Below are 22390 nucleotides of genomic sequence, written 5' to 3' on the forward strand. Positions count from 1 at the left end.
ATTTGTATCTAAGTACATGTCATCTCAGACAGACAAGTTAAGAGCAGAAATTATCATGAGTTTTGTGCAAGTCAAAACATGCTATATGTGACTTAATCTCCCAAAATTTGGACAATAGAAAATGTGCTGTAATCCATTTATAAAGGGTCAAACATTTTGAGTCAAGTTCTGTTCTTGCACAAAACTCATGATAATTTCTGCTCTTAACTTGTCTGTCTGAGATGACATGTACTTAGATACAAATGTGTTCTCAATTTTACAGCCCTGATGAAGTCCGTGAGAGGGATCTCTCATTGGACGAAACACGTGTTGGCTGTGGAGGCTAATTGTATATGATTTCAAGGACATTTTCCTATCATGATTGAACTACTTCAAGAAATAAATTTATCCTGAACCAGAGCCTGGCGTGATTGCCCTTCACACAGAGGATTTATTACATCACCATACTCTTAAATTTTACTCTTGTGAGTGCTCTGACAGCTGTTTGTTGCTACTGTCAGTTTCCTTTGAAACATTGGAGGAGTCAGGAAGATCCTCCTGTCATGAGCACCATGACAAAAAACACTCTGTGAACTTGACTGTATGGACTTACTGTGAGCGCCCGTTTCCTATGTCCTTCTTCCTAGCGGTTTTTTTCTAATTTAACAGCCTAAACATTTTAGATGATTTGAACCAAAACAATGCACATAAAATACACAAGTAAGCATTCATAAAATACATGCATTAATGATAACACATTTTATTTAATTTGTAAAGAAATATAAATTAAAAAAAAAATAAATAATACGAAGGTTAGAGCTTTCGAAGTTCAATTGAAGCCACACAGACCACACTATATTCAGTTTGACGCACCTGCGCTGCTCCTACGAACCAATCTGAGGATGCTAATTTGATTTTTAGCCTCAAAATTCAAATTCCTTGACATTTACAGTATGTTTAAAAAAAAATATTGTAAATGTAGCCAATTTATTTATATACACTTTTCTAACCTGTTAATATTATTTAATACCGTAAGCAGTCGCGGACGCCCTGAGGAGGCTTCCCCCCTTTCCCCCGTTCCCCAGACCACAGGTTGGGAACCACTGCGTTACTAGGTACACGTTTATTGAAATTAGAGATGCCTTGAAAAAACTAATAATAGGCCAAAGTCGTTTTACCAGTGTTGTTTTAAAGGGGGAAACATTGGTCCATATGGACAGAAGAACATGTAGAACTGGGGTTAAATTACAATTCTCAATAGAGGTCAAAAACAAGGCGCAGAGAAAGGAAAACAATACATTAACATCAGACCAGACGTGACCTTTACAACTTTTGGTATACTTAAAGAAACCGCTTGTCAGGAAGAGAGAGACGGATAAAGGGTAGTGCAATCTCTGCTTTATTCTTTATAAACACAATAATGAAGAAACACCAACTTCACAGAATCCTGGTGAGGAATCAGGAAGGCAAGATCTCTCACCTCTTACAGGTAAAAGCGCCCCCTAGTTCAAAGATATCAAAAGGAACTCCTGATCACAATGTCTTGTGAGGAATAAAGCTACTGTGCCCAGATCCAGTTATTCGGTAGGGACAGCCTGAACTAGAAAAAATAACAATGCCAAGGATTGTCCCAGTCTGGGATCCTGAAGAAAAAAAAAACAGGAAGGCCAGCAGTTGAACATCTTCAGGGCTGGAGAGAAGTAAAAGCTTAAAGTTTTAACAACTCATCACAGCTGAGGCTGTCAGCCACAGACCTCATTCTCTCGCAGAAAAAGACACCCTCTTTCCCACAATAAAGTCAGGAACCACTTTTCTCTCTAGACACACAGGCCATATACAAAACACCTGTGGGCAGATACTTCAGCCACTGAATCACCTCTTGACACACTGACTGATCAGTCACTGAGGAAATTAAATCTTCAGACAACTCAAACCTTTCTGAAGTCAGACAGCAGAACACATCACCTTCGATCACATTCTTACATCTGTAGTAATAGGGTGTTTGCACAGGCAAACAGAAGTGAAATTTCAGCATGTAAGTGCTGTATGCAGAATGGCTGGTTTCACAAGTTCAAGCCCTTTGTCAATGTGCCCAAATTTGTATGTTTATGGTAAACGTATAAAACACCTATAGATTAATGGGACAACACGCATTCACCCCAAAATCTAAAAAATAATGTGTATTTAATCACATTCAATCAAACTTATAATACCCATCAGAAGGACTAGGTAATACTGAATACTAGCTACATTTGGGGAGGTGTGGAGTCATTGAAACTGGCTGGAATTTCTTTTAACTGTGGTTTGTTTTTGAGTGACAGTTTTACAGGGGTCTGCCGGTTACCACTGCCATTAGGTTTATTCCCAAAACTGCTTTTTCTTTGTTTATAAAATCAATCCAGCTTGAGCCAACGGTGCTTCGTTCGATAATGAACTTTGGGGAAACCACCAAGTGGCTGTCAGGACACGAGCCACGGATCCTGGTGTCAACATGTTGCATGCTCAATCCAGATTGCGAGGATTGAGTAGGGCAACACTACTTGCTCTGTACATATTTACTCATAAAGAAAAGCAGATGAATTAGTAAATTATAAATTGTATTTGTATAGCGCTTACTACCCCTTATGAGGCGTTGAAGAGCTTTGCGGCGAGTATCACGCTACTTGGGGGCCAAATTAGTGGTCAGTCAACTGGTTACTGGGATTAGTTTTGCTTGCTCATTCCATGCATTCTGTGGTAATGGTCAACATAGATATGATCATTAGAGGGGGGCTAGGTGAGACACAATTCTTAGGTGGAAATAAGAGTCATTGTTATGGTTCCCAAAGAGCCTTAAGGCAGTTAGGCATGAGATTTTTAGAGTGACTAGTATACAGAAGAGGGAGACAGAAAGTAGAAAGAAGCAGAGGTCGATTTTACAAAACAGTGTAAGGAAATGCCTCCTTGACATGGTTACCCCCTCACGTTTTGCCTTTGCTGACGCTAAGTTTTGATAGAAAGTGTGCTGGGACCCTGCTAACCAGGCCCCAGCACCAATGTTCTTTCCCTAAACTGTACCTTTGTCTCCACAATTGGCACAACCCTGGCACTCAGCTAAGTCCCTTGTAACTGGTACCCCTGGTAACAAGGGCCCTGGTGCCAGGAAGGTATCTAAGGGCTGCAGCATGTCTTTTGCCACCCTGGGGACCCTCACTCAGCACATGCACAGCTTGTGTGTGCTGATGTGGAGAAAATGACTAAGTCGACAGGGCACTCCCCTCAGAGTGCCATGCCAACCTCACACTGCCTGTGGCATAGCTAAGTCACCCCTCTAGCAGGCCTTACAGCCCTAAAGCAGGGTGCACTATACCACGGGTGAGGGCATATGTGCATGAGCACTATGCCCCTACAGTGTCTAAGCCTTAGATATTGTAAGTGCAGGGTAGCCATAAGAGTATATGGTCTGGGAGTTTGTCAAACACAAACTCCACAGTTCCATAATGGCTACACTGAAATCTGGGAAGTTTGATATCAAACTTCTCAGCACAATAAATGCACACTGATGCCAGTGTGCAATTTATTGTAAAATACACCCAGAGGACATCCCCCTGAATACCAATCCAACTTCTAGAGTAGGCTGACCAGTTTCTGCCAGCCTGCCACACACCAGACATGTTTCTGGCCACATGGGGAGAGTGCCTTTGTTACTCTGTGGCTAGGAACAAAGCCTGTACTGGGTGGAGGTGCTTCTCACCTCCCCCTGCAGGAACTGTAACACCTGGCGGTGAGCCTCAAAGGCTCACCCCTTTTGTTACAATGCCCCAGGGCATCCCAGCTAGTGGGGATGCCCGCCCCTCCGGCCACTGCCCCCACTTTTGGTGGCATGGCTGGAGGAGATAATGAGAAAAACAAGGAGGAGTCACCCACCAGTCAGGACAGCCCCTAAGGTGTCTTGAGCTGAGGTGACCCCTACCTTTAGAAATCCTCCATCTTGAGTTTGGAGGATTCCCCCAATAGGATTAGGGATGTGCCCACAGGGAGGAGGCACAAAGAGGGTGTAGCCACCCTCAAGGAAATTCTGTATTTAGGGGCTCCCCAGATCCCAGGAAATCAGATTCCTGCAACCTGAAGAAAGAAGAAGGACTGCTGACCTACAAGCCTGCAGAGAAGGAGGAAGACAACAACTGCTTTGGCCCCAGCCCTAACGGCCTGTCTCCAACTTCGAAAACCTGCAACCAGCGACGCATCTGACAGGGGCCAGCGACCTCTGAAGCCTCAGAGGACTGCCCCGGACTAAAGGACCAAGAAACTCCTGTGAACAGCGGCCCTGTTCAAAACCAGCTACTTCTTTGCAACAAAGAAGCAACTTTCCAAGTATGCACATTTTTCCGCCGGAAGCCTGAGACTTCTCACTCTGCACCTGACGAACCCGGCTCAAAATTCAGAGAACCAACACCTCAGGGAGGACTCCCCAGCGACTGTGAGCCCGTGAGTAACCAGAGACGACCCCTCTGAACCCCCACAGCGACACATGCAGAGAGAATCCAGAGGCTCCCCCTGACCGCGACTGCCTGTAACAAGGGACCTGTCTGAGTCACCAGATCCTCGGGGTCTGTGCACGTTCCCAACACTTCCACCACAAGACAGCTCCAATACACTGATTAGATTTGTCACAGAGTCTAAGAGAGTCCAGGTGTGGAAAAGGGGATTAGGAAGGGAACAGCTGGGAAGGAGACCTGTAGGAAGCAAAAGGTTAAAACACACAACATCAAAATTACATTTCATTAAATCAGTACTATGCTATGACTCTAAGCATCGTCATTCTGAAAACATGAACAACCTTAGAATAGTCTTAAAATGACTAGGCTTTTAGATGACTGAATACCTGTGGGGGAAGCAAGAGAAGTTAGATAAAACTTTCAGATTCAAGTACTTTCTTTAGCATGAGAATCAGGAAACAATCCGAGTAATTTCTGAACCATCATATGAATCTTATTTTAAGAATACATATCAGGAACACACAGCATTACATCTAGGACTCTGGTCTTTCTGTGTTCTCTCAAAACATTGGAAAGTGAATTGCGCACATTGCAGGTTTTTATATAAGTATTAAACACCATAGAAGGATTGTGCACCATGAATAACACAACATATATTCAAGGAATAAATCATGCGACTTGTCAACTCGAATACTACCAAGGAAATGTTTTAGAATGGTAGCGCACAGTAAATAACATAATTAAGCACGAAGAAAGAATTGCACGTCTTGCTGATTCGAGTGCCACCATGTAACTGCCAAAAAATGGTAGCGCACTATGAATAACATGAATTAAACACGAGTAAGGAATCGCGCATCTTGCCGATTCGAATGCCACCATGTAACTGCCAAGGAATGGTAGCGTACAATGAATATCATGAATTAACCACAAGGAAAGAATCACACATCTTGCCGATTCGAATGCTACCATGAAACTGCCACTGAAATGGTAGCGTACAACGAATATCAAGAATTACACACAAAGATAGAATCGCGCTTGCTGCCGATTCGAATGCCACCATGAAACTGCCAAGGAAATGGTAGCGTACAATGAATATCAAGAATTACACACAAGGAAGGAATTGCGCGTGTTGCCGATTCAAATGCCACCATGAAACTGCCAAGGAAATGGTAGTGTACAATGAATATCAAGAATTACACACAAGGAAAGAATCGCGCGTGTTGCCGATTCGAATGCCACCATGAAACTGCCAAGGAAATGGTAGCGTACTATGAACATCAAGGGTTAAACCACTAGGAAACGAATCGCACGTCTTGCCGATTCGAATGCCACCATGTAACTGTCAAGGAATGGTAGCGCACAATGATAATCATGAATTAATCACAAGGAAAGAATTGCGCGTCTGCCCGATTCGAATACGAGCATGCAAATGCCATGAAAAGTCAAAAACGCACAATTACACGCGCAAGAGCAAATTGTTTAACATGAAGAATTAGGCCCAAGAATTTGAGCGTCTTCGAATACGGGGTTAGGGGCCCAGCCCAACCTCCGTCTTACCGCCCTGACTAAGGATCACCACTGTAGTATGAAGCGCAGAGGCCTGGAAGTTCAAGGTAGGCCACCAGAACAGGAGCTCAGGGAGTTGCTGCTGATCTGCACCGGGACCTCTGAATAGTGAGCACGTGGAGCTGGGCCGGCTCCCTTTTATAGAGTCTTGGCCCAGTCCACAACCACACTCAGGCATGCTGTAGGGAAAGCTTCTAGAAGGCCCTGGAAAGGGACCAGACCCTGACTCACTCTGAAAGCCTGCAGCAATACATTGCAAATTAACAGTATTTATAAGCACCTTAAGAATGAATCTTCTGGATTGAATTCTCCAATGCAAAAGGTTAAACAATAACATGCAAAATGTACAATGCATAAATTACATTATCTTGAGAGTGTTGGGTTTTTGCATTCTAGTCGCCCGTAGATCGCGCACTGTCCTGGTGTTGACAGTACTCCCCTCTCCCAGGCGCGCTCTAGGGCCTGGTTTGTCTGGATTGAGACGATGAAAGCGTCTCACAAGTACTGGAGCATGAATATCAGATACGGAAACCCATGAGTTACTTTCAGGGCCATAACCTTTCCATGAGATTAAGTACCATAGGTTACGCCCTCTCAATTTAGAATCCAACACTTTCTTGACTTTGTATTCTTCTTCCCCCTGTACTAGAACAGGAGCTGGATGAGGGCGGACCTTTTGGACTGCCTTTTTTAAGAGGGAAGTATGGAACACTGGATGAATCCGTAATGATCTGGGCAATTGCAGTTTACAGGTCACGGGATTGATTTGCTGAAGGACAGTGCAAGGACCTATAAATTTGGGGTTGAACATGTGCTTCTTCTTGAAGTCTATATCTTTTGTGGAAAGCCACACTTTGTCACCTGGTTGATACTGCGGTCCCTCACGATGTTTCTTGTCATAATGCTTTTTGTATTTTTGTTTGGCTTTTTCTAAATGCTGTTGAATCAATTTCTGGGTTTGATGCAAATGTTGAATGGTTTCTGACACAGCTGGATTAAGAGAACTTTCTTGAGGAATTGTGATGGGCAAGGTGTCAGGATGATAGCCAAACAAACCAAAGAATGGTGTAACGCCAGTAGAAGTGTGGAAGGAGTTGTTGTAGGCTAACTCAGCTAACCAGAGCATTGATGTCCAAGAATGAAGTGCTTTTTCAGCGTAAGCAAGTAGGTATTGCTTCAAAGTCTGATTTAGTCTCTCCGTTTGACCATCTGTTTGAGGATGGTGGCTAGTAGATAGTGTCACTTAGAGTGTTTTACACCATGGGCCTCATTACAACATTGTTGTAATTGCCGTGCGGCCGCATGGCGGGCGCACTCCCGCGGTGCCCATTATGACATCCCCGCTGGGCCGCAACATCGGAGCCGGCTCCAAATGGAGCCGGCGGTGTTGCAGCCGTGCAACGGGTGCAGTTGCACCCGTCGCGCTTTTCACTGTCTGCAGAGCAGACAGTGAAAAACCGCATGGGGCCCTGTCAGGGGGCCCCTGCACTGCCCATGCCATTGGCATGGGCAGTGCAGGGGCCCCCAGGGCCCCCGCAACTCCCCATACCACCAGCCTTCTCCTGGCGGTTAAAACCGGCAGGAAAAGGCTGGCGGTAGGGGGACTCATAATCCCCTGGCGGATTAATACCGCCGGGGCCATTGTGGCGGAAAACCGCCGCAGTCGTAATGACCCTGGAAGCACCGCCAGCCTGTTGGCGGTGCTTCCCTCATTTCAGCCCTGGCGGTCCTGTACCGCCAGGGTTGAAATGACCCCCAATGTCTTCCAGAAGTTGGAGGCAAATTGCGACCCCCGATCGGAGTGGATCACTTTTGGCAGTCCATGATAACAAACCACTCTATTCAGTAAGATAGTTGCCAGTTCACTAGAGGTGGGCAACTTCTTACAGGCAATGAAATGTCCATATTTCGTAAGACTATCTACTACCACCAGAATTACTGAATGCTGTTGAACCACTGGCAGACCAGTAATAAAGTCTAAAGAAATGTGCTCCCACGGACGACTTGGGGTTGGTAGTGGGGGTAGCAACCCTTTTGGTTTTGAATGACTTGTTTTAGTGCGAGCACAGACTTCGCAGTTGTTTACCATTGTTTTTACATCTTTTGTTAAGGTAGGCCACCAAAAATAGCATTGGATTAATTCAAGAGTTTTAGGAGTACCTGGGTGACCTGCCGTAGTTATAACATGCAACCAATGAAACACTATCTTGCAAAGTTTGGTAGTGGGCACGAACAAACAAGCGTCATGAAAGGGTAATCCTTGCTTGATTGACCTTTTGGGATCTGCTTGGGCCCACGTCTGCCATTTTTCAACAGTGAATGAATTGCAGCTGTCTTCAAAGAAATCTTCTGTTTTTATGATACATAGGACCTTGTCAGGAGCAATTATAGCTCTGGAGGTTTGAACTGCAAGCAATGTGGTAGACTCTTGGTGGGACAAGGCGTCAGCTTTGCGATTATCTTTACCAGGCCGGAAGGTTACCACAAAATCAAACTCGGCAAAAAACAGCATCCAGAGTAATTGCCAAGGAGTCAAAAGTCTGGCAGAACTCATGAATTGAAGATTGCGATGATCAGTATATACTGTGACAGTATATTTGGCACCCAACAAATGATGTATCCATTCTTTAAAGGCGTCAGAATCGCCAGAAACTCTTTTTCAGCAATGACCTAGTTCTGTTCGGCTTCGTTCAACTTCCAAGACATGTAAGATACAGGATGAAGCTGACCTGTGTCTTTGTTTCATTGTGACAAGACTGCTCCTATCGCCACATCTGAAGCATCAGCTTCCACTATGAAAGGTCAATCCGCATCTGGATGAGTCAAGACTGGGGCAGTGGAGAAAGCTTCTTTCAAAGTTGAAAAGGCTTGATCGGCTTCTGGGGACCATACACATTTTTCTTTCTTTCTTAATAGCTTAGTAATTGGAGCCACTGTCTGGGAGAAATGATTTATGAACCTCCGGTAAAAATCTGCAAACCCCAGGAAACATTGTACATCACGAACAGTCTTTGGGGTGGGCCAATCAGATAAGGCTTTTACTTTCTTTTCTGCCATCACCACACCTTGAGGGGTAAGGATAACCCCTAAAAACTCAACTGTGGTAACATGAAACTCACACTTGGTTAGTTTGCAATATAAATGGTGTTTACGAAGGGCTGCCAGAATTTTCTTGACATGTTGGACATGTTTATTTTCATTGTCTGAGTAGATCAAAATGTCATCAATGTAGACTATGGCAAATATATCGAGGTACTCTCTAAGAACGTCATTCAAGAAAATTTTAAATGCTGCTGGAGCATTGCACAGACCAAAAGGCATGACGTTGTATTAAAAAAGGCCATATCTTGTTTTGAATGCTGTTTTCCATTTGTCACCCTCTCTCATTCTAACCAAATGATAAGCACCTCGAAGGTCAAGCTTCGTGTAGATTTTTGCTTTCTTAACTTGTTCCAGTAAGACCGGAATTAGGGGCAAAGGATATTTGTTCTAGATGGTGATTTTGTTCAAACCCCTATAGCCGATACAAGTTCGAAGCTTTCCATTCGCCTTCGGAACAAAAAAAACAAAGGAGAAGCTGCGGGAGACTTAGAGGGGTGGATGATTCCATTCTCTAAGAATTGATCCAAGTATTTTAGTAAATATTGATTTTCTTCTTCTGACAAGGCATACACACGACAGTTGGGAAGTACCGCACATGGGACTAGATCAATTTGACAGTCATAAGATCTATGAGGAGGTAGTTCTATGCTTCTTTCTCATCAAATACATCTTCTTAAGATGAATACTGTTTGGGCAACTGAATTTCTTTCTCTGCGGCGGTAGCTATGTAAGAGTTGCGAACTTCCGATTCTTGAGTCCTTTGGAGACATCGTTCTTTACATAGCGCAGATAAGAACACAACCTTTCACTCTGCCCAATTAATCTCTGGATTGTGATGAGTTAACCATGGCAAACCAAGGATAATCCCATACTGGGGAGCATGGATCACGTCAAGGATAAGTTTCTCTTTATGTTTCTTTCTTTGATTTTTATCTTCACAAATCACCGACAAGGGGACAGTCTGAAGAGTTACCGGACCTCCAGTCAAGAGTTTTCCATCGACTGCCTGGATGATTTCTGGGGTCTTCTTTTCAATGCATGGGATCCCCCATGCACGAACCAACTGGGCGTCAACAAAGTTCCCGGCAGCCCCAGAATCGACTAGAGCCTTCTTGAAATAGGTTTTTTTCTTAACCTGAACTCTTATTCCCAGTTTGAGATGTCTAGATTGTGAAGGGTCCACGTTGACACACAAGAGCATCCCTTCTCTGCATCTTGGGTTTTTTACTTTTCCGACTCAACTGATGCATTGTCTGCAACCTTCTGAACTTCCAACCTTCTGGGCCTCGCTTGTTCTTTGGTTTGATTGAACAGTCTTTGACGAAATTACCTTTCCGCCCACAATAGAGACATTGTCCATTTTTCTGCGTAGGTCCTTTTCATCTTTGGTTAAAGGTCTCTTGATGGTTCCAGTCTCCATTGGTTCAGGCGTTCTTTCTTTCGGATTTCTTGAGTCTCTGTTATCATGAACACACCAGGAATATTTTTCAGTCTTTTTACGCGTTCCTTTTCGTTCAGTTAAACGATGATCAAGCCTCAGGACAAGCTTTATTAATTCTTGACAGTCTGTAGGTTGCGGGTCGATGTGTGCCAAGATATCTTTTAACTCCTCTTTGAGTCCCTTGTACAAGAAGGCCGCTTGTTTTTCCTCTGGCCAGGATGTCCCAGCGACCAGCTGATTAAAGTTGTCTAAATATGACACTAAGTCCTGATTCCCCTGGCGTAAGTCTAATAGCTCACAATCTGCTGACAGTGTTACAGTTCTACGATCAAAAACTCGCTCAAACTCACAAACAAAATTTCTCCAGTTGTACAACAGAGGACTATCTTTATGCACAAGAGGAATAGCCCAGGTAGCTGCATCTCCAGACAGATATGACAACAAGAAAGCCACTTTGGAATGGGCATCGGGAAAAGTATGTGGTCTGCAGGTGAAGTGTAGTTCCACTTGAACCAGGAAAGATTGCGCTTTCAAAGGGTCACCTGAGAAACGTTCTGGGGGAGCTAAAGGAATGGCTGAAGGAACATTGAGGGAAATGTTTGTCTGATTACCTCCAGAAGTCTGAGAAGTAGTACCTGGCCAAGACACACCTGTGGGAGTTTGTTCCTTCCTCTCTACCTTATCCTGTAACTGACTCACTCTCGCAGCTAGGCTATTTGTCAAATCTTTTGATGATACCACTTCTGACTGGAGCTGGGTGATAGCCTTGACTAGCTCGTCCAGTGTGGCCATGCTAAGAACATACACAAACCAGGAGGATAATAATTTGTGGGCTCACTATTCTGTCAGAGTCACCAGATCCTCGGGGTCTGTGCACGTTCCCAACACTTCCACCACAAGACAGCTCCAATACTCTGATTAGATTTGTCACAGAGTCTAAGAGAGTCCAAGTGGGGAAAAGGGGATTAGGAAGGGAACAGCTGGGAAGGAGACCTGTAGGAAGCAAAAGGTTAAAACACACAACATCAAAATTACATTTCATGAAATCAGTACTATGCTATGACTCTAAGCATTGTCATTCTGAAAACATGAACAACCTTAGAATAGTCTTAAAATGACTAGGCTTTTCGATGACTTGAATACCTGTGGGGAAGCAAGAGAAGTTAGATAAAACTTTCAGATTCAAGTACTTTCTTTAGCATGAGAATCAGGAAACAATCTGAGTAATTTCTGAACCATCATATGAATCTTATTTTAAGAATACATATCAGGAACACACAGCAGTACATCTAGAACTCTCGTCTTTCTGTGTTCTCTCAAAACATTGGAAAGTGAATGGCGCACATTGCAGGTTTTTATATAAGTATTAAACACCAAAGAAGGGTTGGGCACCATGAATAACACAACGTAGATTCAAGAAATAAATCACGCGACTTGTCCACTCGAATACTACCAAGGAAATGTCTTAGAATGGTAGCGCACAGTAAATAACATTAATTAAGCACGAAGAAAGAATCACGCGTCTTGCCGATTCGAGTGCCACCATGTAACTGCCAAAAAATGGTAGCGCACTATGAATAACATGAATTAAACACGAGGAAGGAATCGCGTGTCTTGCCGATTCGAATGCCACCATGTAACTGCCAAGGAATGGTAGCGAACAATGAATATCATGAAATAACCACAAGGAAAGAAATGGAATCTTCTGGATTGAATTCTGCAATGCAAAAGGTTAAACAATAACATATCAGTACAATGCATAAATTACATTATCTTGAGAGTGTTGGGTTTTTGCATTCTAGTCGCCCGTAGAGCGCGCACTGTCCTGGTGTTGACAGGACCCGACGCCTGGAACCAACACTGCACCCGCAGCCCCCAGGACGTGAAGGAACTGAATGACTCCCATGCGACCCACTGCCTAATACCAGGTGGTGGCTGTCCCGAGAAGTCCCCCCTGTGCCTGCCTGCACTGCTAGAGTGACCCCCGGGTCCCTCCATTGTTTTGTATCTAAAATCCGATGCCTGCTTTGCACACTGCACCCGGCCGCCCCTGTGCAGCTGAGGGTGTGTTTTGTGTGCCTACTTGTGTCCCCGCCAGTGCTCTACAAAACCCCCCCGGTCTGCCCCCCGAGGACACAGGTACTTACCTGCTGGCAGACTGGAACCGGAGCACCCCTGTTCTCCATAGGTGCCTATGTGTTTTGGGCACCTCTTTGACCTCTGCACCTGACCGGCCCTGAGCTGCTGGTGTGGTAACTTTGGGGTTGCCTTGAACCCCCAACGGTGGGCTGCCTATGCCCCAGAACTGAGACTTGTAAGTGTTTTACTTACCTCCTAATCTAATCTTTACTTACCTCTCCCAGGAACTGTTGATTTTTGCACAGTGTCCACTTTGAAAATAGCTTATTGACATTTTTACAAAGACTGTATATGATATTGCTTTTATTCAAAGTTCCTAAAGTATCTGAGTGAAGTACCTTGCATTTAAAGTGTTTAATTAAATCTTGAACCTGGGGTTCTTAAAATAAACTAAGAAAATATATTTTTCAGTATAAAAACCTATGGGCCTGGAGTAAGTCTTTGAGTGTGTGTTCCTCATTTATTGCCTGTGTGTGTACAACAAATGCTTAACACTACCCTCTGATAAGCCTACTGCTCGACCACACTACCACAAAATAGAGTATTAGAATTATCTAATTTTGCCACTATCTTACCTCTAAGGGGCACCCTTGGACTCTGTGCACACTATTTCTTACTTTGTAATAGTATATTCAGAGCCAACTTCCTACAATAAGGTGATAGAAGGCCAATTTTTCATGCAGATTTTATGGGTTATAACAGGTTGAGAATATTTGCATGCAATTTGTGAATGTAAACCTGTTGAAAGAAACAGCTTCAAAGATACTTTCTCACAGTAAAAAAAGAAAACACAAGACAGCATATTTAATACTATGCTATAAAGTATTTGCTAGTTTATGCAAATTATATGCACCATAAACAATATATACTCACCAACTTAAAAATATAACAAGGCAATTAATATAGCACATTGCAGTAACCATTAACAAATTCAGTGCCATGTTTGTCACCCATTCAATGTCTGGTTTTGAAGATGCTGTCCCCTTCATCTGCCCCGTGAGCACCCCCCACAGAACAGACACCATGTCCGTCAGAATGGATGTGTCTGGGGTCACCTTCTCCTTCCAGCATCCACCTTGCCTCGTAGGGGAGCTAAAAGTCAAGAGCGGGGTGACTGTGCTAGACACAAGAGGTCTCTTTTTCTGGACATACACAAGACTGATACTGTAATGGAACTGACACGCCCTGTTGTAGTACATTATTGAAGCTTAAAGGGCTGGCAATCAGAGAATATGTTGTTCATTCCTAAAAGATGTGATCTGCACATAGTGGTTTCACTAACACAGTCTTTAAAAACCTTAAAGGTAATGCTGTTTCAACTGCAGATTGTCATTACCAATAGGCTAACTGCTTATAAGGTGCTCTTTTTCCTTTGCGAGTGTTCAAAGATGCAACATTAGCAGGGACATGTAGGAGTACTCTGAGATAGAGGTGGCTTGATATCTGGCAAACATACAGCTCTAGAGGCTCCCACAACACAGCAAGAAATAGTGACAGTCATCGAACAGCCTCCAACAGGGAAAGTACCCGGCCCCACGAACTTCCAGCGGAATTCTACTAGGCATAACCGACTACCTTGGCCCCAAGGCTGTTTACTATGTTGTTACAGGCGTTTCAACCTGGGACCTCACGCAGTCAGAGAGGCACTGATGGGGGTGCTACCCAAAAGAGACAACCACTCCCTCAATGCACGTCATACCACCCACTGTAACTGATTAATACAGACATGAAATTCCCAGGGCAATTGCTGGCTCTCCGCATCCAGCAATACCTATCAACGCTGGTCCCTAAGGATCAATGCGACCTTTGTCCCTGGCCTGCACATAGCAGTGAACCTCTGATGACTGTTCCATGTCATTGATGAAGCAACACTCGAAAAAGACACTTTGGTCCTTCTTTCAATAGACACTGAAAAAGCATCAGACACAATCCTGTAGGCCTAACTCGTCATGGTCCTATGAACATTTGGATTCGTCCCCAACATTGTTTTATGGATACAACCAGTGCTTAATTAGTGCTTGTTGTTTCCGGTGCTGAGCACCAACACTTATTTTTGAGGGCCGGGGCTTATTCTTCTGTCTCAAGCATTTGCTGCGAGCAAAAGACACATATGGGAAAGACAGAAGAAGGGAAAAGCGAAAAAGCGTCACAAAGGGAGAAAGTAGAAAGCTGCAAAAGTGAGCTAAAGGGGCAGGGGGTGGCTTTATATGGATTGAAGAGGCCCGAGATAGCCTGAGGATTACGCTGCCTCAGTATTCTGTTCTCGCACGTTTAATTGCAGCAGACGCATGTTTCAGAGGAGAGCTTTGGACACCGGCACGTTTTCATTTACAAATCAAGCACTGGATACAACTCGTGTACATGCGTCCCTCAGCAAAAGTTTGCACGGGCAAGACTGTGTCATAGGCATAACTGATAGAGAGGTGGGCTAGACAGGGCTGCGCTCTGTCCCCCTTCCTGTTTGGCCTAGCAATGGAACTGCTAGCCCATGTCCTAAGTGGAGAATGCACTTGCCCCACACCATGCACATAATCTCTATATACGTAGATGACACACTTTTGTATCTACATAACCCTGAGCACTCACTGCCGGGAGTGATGGTACTACTGTCATCTTTTGGCCAAGCACCTGGACTGATAGTAAACTGGAACAAATCATTCCTGCTGTGGGTGGCGGCACAGCTTTCCATGCGGTTACCAGAGGTCAGGGCAAAACTGTGGCAGGTGGAAACTTTCTAATATCTGGCAGTACAAATTTATAAAGACGAAGCCCAGCTCTATAGTGGAATCTTAGGCCGTGTGTTGGGTAACACCAGGCAATCGCTGGCCTTCTGTGATGTGCTACCGCTGACGCCAATGGGCAAGATAGCCATAGCAAAAATGCTATTACTGCTCAGGGTTTTGTATTATTTCTCAGGCAGGGTTGCCACTAACATAACAAATGAGTTTTTTCAGCAATATTGGTGCTCTGTCTGCTGATTTAGGGACGAAAGAGGCCACTAAGTGCATTGGCCGCGCTGCAGAGACAGATTGATAATAGGGGCCTCAGGCCTCTGAATTATGAGGCCTACTACCTAGGTGTGCAGCTACATAGGCAGATGAGATGGCTGACACCAGGATTGTGTGTCATGCAGGGGGGACTGACAAGAGTGATGGTGCTCATCTCCCTATGTGAGACCATGCTGAGAGATGCATCCCTACCAACTGAAGCCCCCAAGGAGGTGCCAGTACCAAGGCACTGTTAGCTATGGTAAATGACTGGAGCACAACTGACAAAGACACGTGCATCAGAGCTCCTGCTCTGGATTCTCTCGAGCTTTTTAGGCATTGACAACACACAACGACCATCAAGCGTGGACGGATGCGGGAGCGCTCACTGTTGGATACATGTTTTCCAATGGCATCCATTTTGCTTATGCTACCCTGACGGATAACTGGGATCTAGGTACTGGCCAAATACTCATCCACAATGCACTGATGGCTGCAGTGAGAAACACAGAGGGTGGAGGGGAGGTCAAACTGCTAGCAGATGCTAAGCTTTGCATATTCATTACATATGGGACCACAAGGAAGAGCCATCACAGACTTACCTGGTTCGATATCCATCACGGTACACAGAAGCCTCGCTCAAATCAGAATAGGAGGGAATACTTGATATCAAGATCACAGAAACATATTGGGACAAGATATTGGGATACACAAAAAGCATGATGAGGAATCCCTATTTAAATAACTCAATTCAACTATCTACACTAACCATACCTGACGGGTAACTAAGTTGTCCCCTGGAGCATTAGATACCTGCCACATTGTTTAATGCCTGCAGCGGACTTTATACACATGGTATGGTTCTTTGATGCAGTTACTTGATACTGGGAACATATCACAACGGTACTGTGCTCACTCACATATAGACACATTACTTTAGACATTAAGACCTGACTGCCGGGCTTCCTACCATGCCCATCAAAACATAGGCACACTGCCAAATTCATAGATCTGGAGTTGGTGTTGGCTAAGTGCACTATCACCATGGGGTGGAAGACTTGACAGCCCTACACAGTGGCTGTGGGATGTGGAAAAATGGAATAGGGCTATGAGAGCAACACTTCAAAACACAATAGGGAGTCGCCACAATGTCACTGGGATGGACCGCTGGAATGTCCTCCTGGAAGTAGTACAAGCCAAAAGAGATGAAAGGCCAACGTAGCAGATCTCTTCTGACGTTCACACATAGGTGAGTGACATTGGGGCTGATGGGCCACCAACATAATGAACTCCACTTTGGGGGTGTGACATGCACAAGACCTTTCCCAGGGACACTGAATGGATTCTGACTCTATGTAAGGTGACAAAAGACTAATACACATTTCACAACAAGTTCATCTTCTCTGAAGCCTCTGGGGCCAACCAACCTTCCCACACCCCTCCTTTTGTTGTTCGGATGCACAAGCCAGCAAGTCAGGGTCTGAAAGTTATTGTTATGGTTTAATTGTTTGTGTTCCTTTTGGCCACAGAGAAGTTCATCTTTACCTACGGGCCTGAGTGCACCGCAACAAGCAACTCCTGTAAGATAAAGATATGCCTAGAATTGTAAGACGGGGCAAACACTGGGACAGTAATGGAATCCATTTCATCTTGCCTCTATGTGCACAACTACTGTAACATATCACTGCAAAATAGTTAATAAAGATATTAAAAATGGCACATGCAAATAGATTAAAATCACTCTTGACTGCACTTAGCCTCCTTAAGATGACTCTTTTTATTTAAATCCAGGAGTAGCTTTTCAATGTCCTTTAAATTCGTGCTTCATGGACATCGGATGCCAAAACAAATAGAATCAGTCATTAACTTTTTATGTTAAGTTGCCTTGATTAACCTTATCTCCAAAATAGCAAGAACATAATTTTGCTCATTAGTTACTTTAAAGACTGGCGTCCGTGTGTCTCCCTCTATTTAATAAGTAAGACATCATTTAGGCTCATTCTCTTATCACTCCTCCAAGCACAATACCAACAGTGACCACATGTAGGGCGTGGTTTAGATCATGGCGGAGGGAATACTCCATCACAAATGTGACGGATATCCTGTCCGCCTACTTCGATTCATTATATCCTATGGGGATCGTAATACGGCATACAGGATATCCGTCACATTGTGAGAGTTTTCCATCCGCCAAGTTCTAAATCAGGCCCGTAGTGTTTTAGTGAAAACGTTCTTGTGCCCCAGGTGTGGAAGAGGAGCAAATGTCACGTTATTTAAGTGCTCCAAAAAACTGAAGCCATCTCCTTCACATTAACAAGTTCCCCACACAGGCTAGCAAGGGAAATCTACCGCAATAAAGCCATTCTCTGGCAATCATCTTTACTCAACTCTGCAAAGGGATATAGGATTACAGCAAGCTTCTTTATTCAAAATATCACGTTAAATCCTTTCTTTTGTGCCATTTGTTCGCAATTGATTGTATATTTACTGCACTCCACTGTGAGCAACAGTCCTATGAGTGCTTTAACAGCGCAACGTTGTCATTACACCTATTGGGTTTGCTGTCAAGGGCTGGAAGCATTGAAGGTCTCTTCTGGATTTCCTGAGGAAAGGGCAGCACCCTCCCTGGTAGCCACAGTTCCAGCCTGCACAAGTGAACAGTGTCAAACATCTTAGAAAGAGGGTCCAAGTCAGGAGGAATAAGTCACAAATGGCAGAAACAAATCCTCATCAATTTGGATAATTCTTGATTGTAGTTTACAGTTAAGCTTTAAGATTTAAAACCACCCTGATATTATGGTCGAGAATCTGAATGCATACAAATTTCCAGGAAAGAGAATCCCAGCTTAGCCCTGTTACAGAAAAATAGGGCAGAGTCAAGAATCAGAGAAAAAAAGATAACAGAGTGGGCAGACAAAGGGAAAATAACCCCACGTGTGAAATCTTTTGTATCTTCACACTCTGCCAACCACCTTCTGGAGTCAGTGCTCCACAACTGCTGCAGATCACTGTTGCGCGGCCAGGTGTGAGATGTAAAGACATACTACCTTCTCTCTCATCGCATAAAATTAAGGGAACATGCCCCCTTATGAGAAATACCAGTATGTCCCCTTCCTGAAGATGTCGGGCTGCTGCTGGAACAAAAAACAAAACAACAAGGGGACATGGCCTGAAGAAGCACCTTTCCAAAAGCATCCACTAAATAGATAACCTTCCAACGTATCAAAAATTGAAGGCACCCTTGAAAAATTGGGGAAGCACTCCTTTTATTCTGGTTGATTTTGCACCATGACAGGCGATGGTTCTAAAAGTAAAGAAGCTACGAACGAGAAAAATATGGTTTCACCCATGAAGCATTAAAGACAAGATGAACTTCATACTCCGAAAGGGAATGAAAGGTATGCTGTCTTCTTGCTTGCCAGGAGACCGTGCTGTTATCGCTCAGTCCTGTTCTAAGATATAACATTTGCCAATGCTTGTTGATATGTATTTAAGCTTCTCCATCACTTTCTTCAGTTCCTGTTAGTCTGCATTCATGGTCAGGCCGATTGCAACCACATAGTTTTCCACATGTCCAAAACACCAGGTCAGTGTGGTTGAATGATTCAGTGTATTTTTCAGAAAACCCCCTTGTGTGAATCAGACAAAACACACTTACTGCCTGTGGCGTCCAAAACTAACTTGGAGAATGTGAAAGAACCCTGCTATGAGTTTGATGAATTTGAAATATTAATGATATTATTAAGAGTGCACAGCGTTATAAGGAGTCTTGGCATTCATTAATTTTGTTTCACCATTGCCTGACACGTATACTCATACCTTTGGGGATGGGTGTAGCATTATGTTTACTTGTAAAGAGCTGTGGAATCTGGATGTACCTTGCAAGATGGATTTTTGCTTATTGTACAAATTAAGGATGCAGTTTTCCCCCTAACTTTTTGCCTTCCCCCTCCATTTTTCCTGACCTAATTTTTGTTGGCATTAGGACTTTACCACAGCTATCCAGTGCTAAAGTGCTCATACTCTCTACTTTAAACCTGATCATACTGGCTTATCCCCAATTGGCATATTTAATTTGCTTCTAATACCCCAGTAAACCAGTACTACATGTACCCAGGGTCTGTATATTAAGTGCTACTAATAGGCCTGCAGCACTTGTATTGTCACCCACTTAAGTAGCAACTTAAAACATGTCTCAAGCCTGCCAATGCGGTGCCTGTGTTTGCCATTTTAAACTGCCATTTCGACCTGGCAAAATAAACCTTTTGGCATTCCCAAACATTCCATTTTAATACATATAAGTAACCCCTACGGTAAGCTCTGACCAGCCCAGAGGGGAAGGTGCAATGTATTTAAAGAATAGGACATTTACTTTTAAATTTTACATGTCTTGATAGTGAAAAAAACTTACATTTATTGTTCACTACTGCAAGGCCAATCTCTCCCATAGGATAACATTGGAGTTACTGTATTACTTTTTATAAATGTCATTTCCAAATGGGAAGAGATAAAAGTGGTTAATGTTTGATGTCTCTAGAATAGTAACTGTTAGAAATGGGGTCTTTGGTTGGCATTCAGGTTACCCCCTGTCCAAGCAAGGACCCTCACCCTAGTCAGGGTAAAGGAGAATCACCCTTAGCTAACCCCGGCTCACCCCCTTGGTAGCTTGGCATGAGCAAGCAGGCTTAACTTCAGAGCCTAGGTGTAAAGTATTTGTACCAACACACACAGTAACTCAGTGAAAACACTACAAAATGACACAACATAGGTTTAGAAAAGTAGGTAATATTTATCTAAACAAAACACAACTAAAATGACATAAATCTCCATACACAAGTCAAGTTATGAATTAAAAAGAAAAAAGAGTCTTAAATCCTTTAGAAAACAGTGCTAACACTGTTAGCGTGAAAAAGTACCTGGGTTGTGTCAAAATAACACCGTACGGGCGAGTGTGCGTCAGAAAAGGCCAGCGATGCATCGATTTCTCACTTGCAAGCGAGACCGTGCGTCGTTCCTCCTCCGGTCAGGTCGGCGTGCGTCGTTTTTCCTCTCCGCAGGAGAGCGATGCCCTTGGGTCCGGGCAGGCTTTGCGTTGTTTTTCCGCACCCAGTGACGTTGCATCGAAAATCCGATCGCACGGTATCATAAAAACGCGCTGCACGGGTTTATGTGGTTATCAGCCTCTGTTAGCGGGTGTTGCATGTTGTTTCTCCAGCCGAGTGGCGTCGATATTCCAGCCGCGATGCAGGTGGAGCATAGATTTCAGCCGTGAAGCTGGTGGTGCGTCGTTTCTCAGCCGCGTCTCCGAAGGTTTGTCAAAATTTTCCCGCACAGTGGTCTGTGCATGGATTTTCAGTCTTTGTCTGCAAGCTTCAGCTTTCAAGGGCCCAGGAACTGGATAGGGCACCACTTGGCATGGCAGGAGTCTCAGCAGAGAGCCCAGGTGCTAGCAGGGGAAGTCTTTGATGGCCCTGAGACTTCAACAACAGGAGGCAAGCTCAGGTCAAGCCCTTGGAGATTTCTTCACAAGCAGAAATGCACAACAAAGTCCAGTCTTTGTCCCCTTTCACAGGCAGAAGCAGCAACTGCAGGATAGCTCTACAAAGCAGTCACAGACAGGGCAGCATTTCTCTTCATCTCTTCTCCTTGGCAGAGGTTCCTCTTGATTTTCAGAAGTGATCCAATTTTTCAGGAATTTGGGTGCCCTTCTTATACTCATTTTGGCCTTTGAAGTAGGCCTATGTGACGTGGGTTGGTGACCGAAGGACTCAGAGACTCAGGTAAGTGACAAAAAGTGTTTATTTATATTTTACAATTATTGTGGTGGTAAATATCCTGGGGCTGTCTCAGGTCAGTTTCTCCCTTTGTCCCTTTTTCAGCTTCATGCTTGGCTGGCGAAGTTCCTTGGATGGGTCTCCCGGCGTACCGAAAAAGAAGGAAAAAGGAGGGTAAGTCGGGGTATTTATCCTCTACAGTAGTCGTATAGAAGGTTAGGGACAAAAGGGGAGGGAGAAAGAGAATAGAGAAAGGGAAAAGAGAGAGTGACCCCGGGTGTATATGTGGGAAATAATGAGTGGTAGGGTGTGAGGTGGTCAGCCTTTGTGGAGGGTCCGAAATTATTAAGGTCTCAATTCTAGTGTTGTTGACTTCACCCACAGTGCTGTTCTCTTAATTTAACTATTCTCTTAAAACTAGTCTTTTCCGCCCGTTCCACTCCTCCCTCTCCTCAATTTCCCTCCCTCTCCCTCTGGCCTCCCCTCCTCTCGTTCCTTCCTAGGTGAAATAACTGTTTGTCCCTCAGAAGGGACCATACCTTCGAGAGCCACGCCCCTCCTGGGACGGGGCGGGGCTTTGTTGTTTCTTTAGTAGGTTCCTGGGTTCTCCAGTTTCCCGAGTCTCTGCCGCGAGCAGGATCTTCTGTTCTCGACTGGAGAGGCGTCCTTGATTCCTCCTCAGTCTCTCGTTCCGTCTCAGTGGCTCCTCCGTTGGCGTCCTCCTCCTCAGTCTCTCGTTCCGTCTCAGCGGCTCCTCCGTCGGCGTCCTCCTTCTCCGCGTTTCGCCCGTCGCTGCTTTTCATGTCCCTTAGAACCCGGAAATCCGGGTTTGCGTTTCCGACGCCGGCCCCCTGGTCGTCAGGACAACCAGAGACGCTGTTCGCACGGCTATGCGAACAGCGTTTTCCTGACATGGGGTCCGTG

The 22390-nt window shown here is 44.4% G+C and overlaps 1 protein-coding gene across 1 annotated transcript in view; it reads right to left on the reverse strand.

The window, feature by feature from the left end:
• The window catches only part of LOC138295473 (xanthine dehydrogenase/oxidase-like), a 794335-nt gene that overhangs the window by 399414 nt on the left and 372531 nt on the right, over positions 1-22390 (reverse strand). The gene's annotated exons all lie outside the window — the stretch shown is intronic.

This window comes from Pleurodeles waltl, chromosome 5, assembly GCF_031143425.1.
Source record: "Pleurodeles waltl isolate 20211129_DDA chromosome 5, aPleWal1.hap1.20221129, whole genome shotgun sequence".
Classification (NCBI taxonomy): domain Eukaryota; kingdom Metazoa; phylum Chordata; class Amphibia; order Caudata; family Salamandridae; genus Pleurodeles; species Pleurodeles waltl.